The following is a 7,212-nucleotide window of genomic DNA, read 5'->3' as shown; positions in this document are numbered from 1 at the left end:
CTTACTATACTATGACCATTTTTATGACATTTTGAGGCCCAAAAAAAATTAGACTTTTTTTGGCTGATTTTGACGCCTTACTATACTATGACCATTTTTATGACATTTTGAGGCCCAAAAAATTTTTGACTTTTTTTGGATGATTTTTAGGCCTTACTATACTATGACCATTTTTATGACATTTTGAGGCCAAAAAAAAATTTAATTTTTTTTGGTCAATTTTGACGTCTTACTATACTATGACAATTTTTATGACATTTTGAGGCCAAAAAAAAAAGTGAATTTTTTTGGCCAATTTTGACGCTTTACTATACTATGACCATTTTTATGACATTCTGAGGCCAAAAAAAATTTTGACTTTTTTTGGTCAATTTTGACGCCTTACTATACTATGACCATTTTTATGACATTTTGAGGATGTGACATTTTTCACCGATTGTCAGGGGAGAAAGATAGAGACATGCAACCTTGTCCTACACCCCCATTTGTGTGTACCCCGAGTCCAACGGTACCACCCTTGAGTCTTTAGCACATAGGGTTCTGGAGTTATGAGCATTCGAAGTTCCCCCATAAAAGTGAGTTGGGAGAGTGAAAATTTGGGGTTTTAACAAGGGTCAGTTCTGACCGATCCTCAGGGAGCAAGATAGAGACATGAGACCTTGTCCTACCCCCCCATTTGTGGGTACCCCGAGTCCAATGGTACCACCCTTAAGTCTCTAGGACTTAGGGTTCCAGAGTTATGAGCATTTGAAGTTCCCCCATATAAGTGAGTTGGGAGAGTGAAAATTTTCCAAAGTGTGAGATGCCAAAAGTGTTCCCCCAGAAAGTGTTTAGGAGCACGTTTCAGAGCCCTGGGAGTGGTTTGGACCCCCCTTTTTGTGGTACTTTTTGTCAGACTGAAGTTGGTGTTAAGGGTTGTTGAGTGTACAGGGCCTAAGTGTGAGAGGCCAAAAATGTTCCCCCAGAAAGTGTTTAGGAGCACGTTTCAGGGCCTTAGGAGTGGTTTGGACCCCCCTTTTTGTGGTACTTTTTGTCAAACTGAAGTTGGTGTTTAGGGTTGTTGAGTGTACAGGGCCTAAGTGTAAGAGGCCAAAAGTGTTCCCCCAGAAAGTGTTTAGGAGCACGTTTCAGGGCCTTAGGAGTGGTTTGGACCCCACTTTTTGTGGTACTTTTTGTCAAACTGAAGTTGGTGTTTAGGGTTGTTGAGTGTACAGGGCTTAGAGTTTTAACCATTTTGAGGCCGTTCTAAAAAATGACTTTTTTTGGCCAATTTTGACGCCTTACTATACTATGACCATTTTTATGACATTTTGAGGCCAAAGAAAAACTTTACTTTTTTTGGCCAATTTTGATGCCTTACTATACTATGACCATTTTTATGACATTTTGAGGCCCAAAAAAAATTAGACTTTTTTTGGCTGATTTTGACGCCTTACTATACTATGACCATTTTTATGACATTTTGAGGCCCAAAAAATTTTTGACTTTTTTTGGATGATTTTTAGGCCTTACTATACTATGACCATTTTTATGACATTTTGAGGCCAAAAAAAAATTTAATTTTTTTTGGTCAATTTTGACGTCTTACTATACTATGACAATTTTTATGACATTTTGAGGCCAAAAAAAAAAGTGAATTTTTTTGGCCAATTTTGACGCCTTACTATACTATGACCATTTTTATGACATTTTGAGGATGTGACATTTTTCACCGATTGTCAGGGGAGAAAGATAGAGACATGCAACCTTGTCCTACCCCCCCATTTGTGTGTACCCCGAGTCCAACGGTACCACCCTTGAGTCTTTAGCACATAGGGTTCTGGAGTTATGAGCATTCGAAGTTCCCCCATAAAAGTGAGTTGGGAGAGTGAAAATTTAGGGTTTTAACAAGGGTCAGTTTTGACCGATCCTCAGGGAGCAAGATAGAGACATGAGACCTTGCCCTACCCCCCCATTTGTGGGTACCCCGAGTCCAATGGTACCACCCTTAAATCTCTAGGACTTAGGGTTCCAGAGTTATGAGCATTTGAAGTTCCCCCATATAAGTGAGTTGGGAGAGTGAAAATTTTCCAAAGTGTGAGATGCCAAAAGTGTTCCCCCAGAAAGTGTTTAGGAGCACGTTTCAGAGCCCTGGGAGTGGTTTGGACCCCCCTTTTTGTGGTACTTTTTGTCAAACTGAAGTTGGTGTTTAGGGTTGTTGAGTGTACAGGGCCTAAGTGTAAGAGGCCAAAAGTGTTCCCCCAGACAGTATTTAGGAGCACGTTTCAGGGCCTTAGGAGTGGTTTGGACCCCCCTTTTTGTGGTACTTTTTGTCAAACTGAAGTTGGTGTTTAGGGTTGTTGGGTGTACAGGGCTTAGAGTTTTAACCATTTTGAGGCCGTTCTAAAAAATGACTTTTTTTGGCCAATTTTGATGCCTTACTATACTATGACCATTTTTATGACATTTTGAGGCCCAAAAAAAATTAGACTTTTTTTGGCTGATTTTGACGCCTTACTATACTATGACCATTTTTATGACATTTTGAGGCCCAAAAATTTTTTGACTTTTTTTGGATGATTTTTAGGCCTTACTATACTATGACCATTTTTATGACATTTTGAGGCCAAAAAAAAATTTAATTTTTTTTGGTCAATTTTGACGTCTTACTATACTATGACAATTTTTATGACATTTTGAGGCCAAAAAAAAAAGTGAATTTTTTTGGCCAATTTTGACGCCTTACTATACTATGACCATTTTTATGACATTTTGAGGATGTGACATTTTTCACCGATTGTCAGGGGAGAAAGATAGAGACATGCAACCTTGTCCTACACCCCCATTTGTGTGTACCCCGAGTCCAACGGTACCACCCTTGAGTCTTTAGCACATAGGGTTCTGGAGTTATGAGCATTCGAAGTTCCCCCATAAAAGTGAGTTGGGAGAGTGAAAATTTGGGGTTTTAACAAGGGTCAGTTTTGACCGATCCTCAGGGAGCAAGATAGAGACATGAGACCTTGCCCTACCCCCCCATTTGTGGGTACCCCGAGTCCAATGGTACCACCTTTAAATCTCTAGGACTTAGGGTTCCAGAGTTATGAGCATTTGAAGTTCCCCCATATAAGTGAGTTGGGAGAGTGAAAATTTTCCAAAGTGTGAGATGCCAAAAGTGTTCCCCCAGAAAGTGTTTAGGAGCACGTTTCAGAGCCCTGGGAGTGGTTTGGACCCCCCTTTTTGTGGTACTTTTTGTCAAACTGAAGTTGGTGTTTAGGGTTGTTGAGTGTACAGGGCCTAAGTGTAAGAGGCCAAAAGTGTTCCCCCAGAAAGTGTTTAGGAGCACGTTTCAGAGCCCTGGGAGTGGTTTGGACCCCCCTTTTTGTGGTACTTTTTGTCAAACTGAAGTTGGTGTTTAGGGTTGTTGAGTGTACAGTGCCTAAGTGTAAGAGGCCAAAAGTGTTCCCCCAGAAAGTGTTTAGGAGCACATTTCAGGGCCTTAGGAGTGGTTTGGACCCCCCTTTTTGTGGTACTTTTTGTCAAACTGAAGGTGGTGTTTAGGGTTGTTGAGTGTACAGGGCCTAAGTGTAAGAGGCCAAAAGTGTTTCTCCAGAAAGTGTTTAGGAGCACGTTTCAGGGCTTTAGGAGTGGTTTGGACCCCACTTTTTGTGGTACTTTTTGTCAAACTGAAGTTGGTGTTTAGGGTTGTTGGGTGTACAGGGCTTAGAGTTTTAACCATTTTGAGGCCGTTCTAAAAAATGACTTTTTTTGGCCAATTTTGACGCCTTACTATACTATGACCATTTTTATGACATTTTGAGGCCAAAGAAAAACTTGACTTTTTTTGGCCAATTTTGATGCCTTACTATACTATGACCATTTTTATGACATTTTGAGGCCCAAAAAAAATTAGACTTTTTTTGGCTGATTTTGACGCCTTACTATACTATGACCATTTTTATGACATTTTGAGGCCCAAAAATTTTTTGACTTTTTTTGGATGATTTTTAGGCCTTACTATACTATGACCATTTTTATGACATTTTGAGGCCAGAAAAAAATTTAATTTTTTTTGGTCAATTTTGACGTCTTACTATACTATGACAATTTTTATGACATTTTGAGGCCAAAAAAAAAAGTGAATTTTTTTGGCCAATTTTGACGCCTTACTATACTATGACCATTTTTATGACATTTTGAGGATGTGACATTTTTCACCGATTGTCAGGGGAGAAAGATAGAGACATGCAACCTTGTCCTACACCCCCATTTGTGTGTACCCCGAGTCCAACGGTACCACCCTTGAGTCTTTAGCACATAGGGTTCTGGAGTTATGAGCATTCGAAGTTCCCCCATAAAAGTGAGTTGGGAGAGTGAAAATTTGGGGTTTTAACAAGGGTCAGTTTTGACCGATCCTCAGGGAGCAAGATAGAGACATGAGACCTTGCCCTACCCCCCCATTTGTGGGTACCCCGAGTCCAATGGTACCACCCTTAAATCTCTAGGACTTAGGGTTCCAGAGTTATGAGCATTTGAAGTTCCCCCATATAAGTGAGTTGGGAGAGTGAAAATTTTCCAAAGTGTGAGATGCCAAAAGTGTTCCCCCAGAAAGTGTTTAGGAGCACGTTTCAGAGCCCTGGGAGTGGTTTGGACCCCCCTTTTTGTGGTACTTTTTGTCAGACTGAAGTTGGTGTTAAGGGTTGTTGAGTGTACAGGGCCTAAGTGTGAGAGGCCAAAAATGTTCCCCCAGAAAGTGTTTAGGAGCACGTTTCAGAGCCCTGGGAGTGGTTTGGACCCCCCTTTTTGTGGTACTTTTTGTCAGACTGAAGTTGGTGTTAAGGGTTGTTGAGTGTACAGGGCCTAAGTGTGAGAGGCCAAAAATGTTCCCCCAGAAAGTGTTTAGGAGCACGTTTCAGGGCCTTAGGAGTGGTTTGGACCCCCCTTTTTGTGGTACTTTTTGTCAAACTGAAGTTGGTGTTTAGGGTTGTTGAGTGTACAGGGCCTAAGTGTAAGAGGCCAAAAGTGTTCCCCCAGAAAGTGTTTAGGAGCACGTTTCAGGGCCTTAGGAGTGGTTTGGACCCCACTTTTTGTGGTACTTTTTGTCAAACTGAAGTTGGTGTTTAGGGTTGTTGAGTGTACAGGGCTTAGAGTTTTAACCATTTTGAGGCCGTTCTAAAAAATGACTTTTTTTGGCCAATTTTGACGCCTTACTATACTATGACCATTTTTATGACATTTTGAGGCCAAAGAAAAACTTGACTTTTTTTGGCCAATTTTGATGCCTTACTATACTATGACCATTTTTATGACATTTTGAGGCCCAAAAAAAATTAGACTTTTTTTGGCTGATTTTGACGCCTTACTATACTATGACCATTTTTATGACATTTTGAGGCCCAAAAAATTTTTGACTTTTTTTGGATGATTTTTAGGCCTTACTATACTATGACCATTTTTATGACATTTTGAGGCCAAAAAAAAATTTAATTTTTTTTGGTCAATTTTGACGTCTTACTATACTATGACAATTTTTATGACATTTTGAGGCCAAATAAAAAAGTGAATTTTTTTGGCCAATTTTGACGCCTTACTATACTATGACCATTTTTATGACATTTTGAGGATGTGACATTTTTCACCGATTGTCAGGGGAGAAAGATAGAGACATGCAACCTTGTCCTACCCCCCCATTTGTGTGTACCCCGAGTCCAACGGTACCACCCTTGAGTCTTTAGCACATAGGGTTCTGGAGTTATGAGCATTCGAAGTTCCCCCATAAAAGTGAGTTGGGAGAGTGAAAATTTGGGGTTTTAACAAGGGTCAGTTTTGACCGATCCTCAGGGAGCAAGATAGAGACATGAGACCTTGCCCTACCCCCCCATTTGTGGGTACCCCGAGTCCAATGGTACCACCCTTAAATCTCTAGGACTTAGGGTTCCAGAGTTATGAGCATTTGAAGTTCCCCCATATAAGTGAGTTGGGAGAGTGAAAATTTTCCAAAGTGTGAGATGCCAAAAGTGTTCCCCCAGAAAGTGTTTAGGAGCACGTTTCAGAGCCCTGGGAGTGGTTTGGACCCCCCTTTTTGTGGTACTTTTTGTCAGACTGAAGTTGGTGTTAAGGGTTGTTGAGTGTACAGGGCCTAAGTGTGAGAGGCCAAAAATGTTCCCCCAGAAAGTGTTTAGGAGCACGTTTCAGAGCCCTGGGAGTGGTTTGGACCCCCCTTTTTGTGGTACTTTTTGTCAAACTGAAGTTGGTGTTTAGGGTTGTTGAGTGTACAGGGCCTAAGTGTAAGAGGCCAAAAGTGTTCCACCAGACAGTATTTAGGAGCACATTTCAGGGCCTTAGGAGTGGTTTGGACCCCCCTTTTTGTGGTACTTTTTGTCAAACTGAAGTTTGTGTTTAGGGTTGTTGAGTGTAAAGGGCTTAGAGTTTTAACCATTTTGAGGCCGTTCTAAAAAATGACTTTTTTTGGCCAATTTTGACGCCTTACTATACTATGACCATTTTTATGACATTTTGAGGCCAAAGAAAAACTTGACTTTTTTTGGCCAATTTTGATGCCTTACTATACTATGACCATTTTTATGACATTTTCAGGCCCAAAAAAAATTAGACTTTTTTTGGCTGATTTTGACGCCTTACTATACTATGACCATTTTTATGACATTTTGAGGCCCAAAAATTTTTTGACTTTTTTTGGATGATTTTTAGGCCTTACTATACTATGACCATTTTTATGACATTTTGAGGCCAAAAAATTTTTTAATTTTTTTTGGTCGATTTTGACGCCTTACTATACTATGACAATTTTTATGACATTTTGAGGCCAAAAAAAAAAGTGAATTTTTTTGGCCAATTTTGACGCCTTACTATACTATGACCATTTTTATGACATTTTGAGGCCAAAAAAAAAAGTGAATTTTTTTGGTCAATTTTGACGCCTTACTATACTATGACCATTTTTATGACATTTTGAGGATGTGACATTTTTCACCGATTGTCAGGGGAGAAAGATAGAGACATGCAACCTTGTCCTACACCCCCATTTGTGTGTACCCCGAGTCCAACGGTACCACCCTTGAGTCTTTAGCACATAGGGTTCTGGAGTTATGAGCATTCGAAGTTCCCCCATAAAAGTGAGTTGGGAGAGTGAAAATTTGGGGTTTTAACAAGGGTCAGTTTTGACCGATCCTCAGGGAGCAAGATAGAGACATGAGACCTTGCCCTACCCCCCCA

The sequence above is a fragment of the Toxotes jaculatrix genome, chromosome 4 (genome assembly GCF_017976425.1).
Source record: "Toxotes jaculatrix isolate fToxJac2 chromosome 4, fToxJac2.pri, whole genome shotgun sequence".
Classification (NCBI taxonomy): Eukaryota; Metazoa; Chordata; class Actinopteri; family Toxotidae; genus Toxotes; species Toxotes jaculatrix.
The sequence above is the reverse complement of the archived record's forward strand: the minus strand, read 5'-3'. Positions refer to the sequence as shown.